Below are 1925 nucleotides of genomic sequence, written 5' to 3'. Positions count from 1 at the left end.
ACCTGGCTTTGGTGACTTGGACATGAGCTAGGACCTTAAGATTCTGCATGAAAGGAGGACTAGCAGCCGAGTTGCACGGGAGAATGTGAAAAGTGTTCATATGTAGTAAAAACCTGAGAAATCCGTCCGTTTTCGTCATTTGTTATCGAATCGACTTAAAGCCAGATCGTCACATTGGCCGCTCTTCTCTCTGAAACGGTTGTACTTATCGTCTGCAAAGCTATGTCTCGTGTTATGGTATGCAGAGACACTAAAAGCACCGTAGTAGAACACAGATGAAGTTTCTAAGTAGAAGTAATAGCCAGTAAGAAGTAGTACAATTTAAGTTTTAGGTATCGATTATTGACTTTTTAGCTGGCTTTGGTGCCTTGGACATGAGCTAGGACCTTAAGATTCTGCATGAAAGGAGGACTAGCAGCCGAGTTCATGGGGGAATGTGAAAAGTGTTCATATGTAGTAAAAACCTGAGAAATCCGTCCGTTTTCGTCATTTGTTATCGAATCGACTTAAAGCCAGATCGTCACATTGGCCGCTCTTCTCTCTGAAACGGTTGTACTTATCGTCTGCAAAGCTATGTCTCGTGTTATGGTATGCAGAGACACTAAAAGCACCGTAGTAGAACACAGATGAAGTTTCTAAGTAGAAGTAATAGCCAGTAAGATGTAGTACTATTTAATTTTTAGGTATCGATTATTGACTTTTTAGCTGGCTTTGGTGCCTTGGACATGAGCTAGGACCTTATGATTCTGCATGAAAGGAGGACTAGCAGCCGAGTTGCATGGGAGAATGTGAAAAGTGTTCATATGTAGTAAAAACCTTTGAAATCGGTCCGTTTTCGTCATTTGTTTTCGAATCGACTTAAAGCCAGATCGTCATATTGGCCGCTCTTCTCTCTGAAACGGTTGTACTTATCGTCTGCAAAGCTATGTCGCGTGCTGCGGTATGCGGAGACACTAAAAGCACCATAGTAAAACACACATGAAGCTTCTAAGTTGATGTAATAGCCAGTAAGAAGTAGTACAATTCACGTTTTAGGTATCGATTATTGACTTTTTAGCTGGCTTTGGTGCCTTTGACATGAGCTAGGACCTGAAGATTCTGCATGAAAGGAGGACTAGCAGCCGAGTTGCACGGGAGAATGTGGAAAGTGTTCATATGTAGTAAAAACCTGAGAAATCCGTCCGTTTTCGTCATTTGTTGTCGAATCGACTTAAGGCCAGATCGTCACATTGGCCGCTCTTCTCTCTGAAACGGTTGTACTTATCGTCTGCAAAGCTATTTCGCGTGCTGCGGTATGCGGAGACACTAAACGCACCATAGTAGAACACAGATGAAACTTCTAAGTTGATGTAATAGCCAGTAAGATGTAGTACAATTTAAGTTTTAGGTATCGATTATTGACTCTTTAACTGGCTTTGGTGCCTTGGACATGCGCTAGGACCTTAAGAATCTGCATGAAAGGAGGACTAGCAGCCGAGTTGCACGGGAGAATGTGAAAAGTGTTGATATGTAGCACAAACCTAAGAAATCCGTCCGTGTTCGTCATTTGTTACCGAATCGACACAAAGCCAGAGCGTCACATTGGCCGCTCTTCTCTCTGAAACGGTTGTACTTATCGTCTGCAAAGCTATTTCGCGTGCTGCGGTATGCGGAGACACTAAAAGCACCATAGAAGAATACAGATGAACCTCCTAAGTTGATGTAATAGCAAGTAAGAAGTAGTACAATTCAAGTTTTAGGTATAGATTATTGACTTTTTAGCTGGCTTTGGTGCCTTAAACATGAGCTAGGACCTTAAGAATCTGCATGAAAGGAGGACTAGCAGCCGAGTTGCACGGGAGAATGTGAAAAGTGTTCATATGTAGTAAAAACCTGAGAAATCCGTCCGTTTTCATCATTTGTTATCGAATCGACTCAAAGCCAGA

The sequence above is a fragment of the Schistocerca gregaria genome, unplaced genomic scaffold (genome assembly GCF_023897955.1).
Source record: "Schistocerca gregaria isolate iqSchGreg1 unplaced genomic scaffold, iqSchGreg1.2 ptg000317l, whole genome shotgun sequence".
NCBI classification, from domain to species: domain Eukaryota; kingdom Metazoa; phylum Arthropoda; class Insecta; order Orthoptera; family Acrididae; genus Schistocerca; species Schistocerca gregaria.
This window is presented reverse-complemented; position numbering follows the sequence as displayed.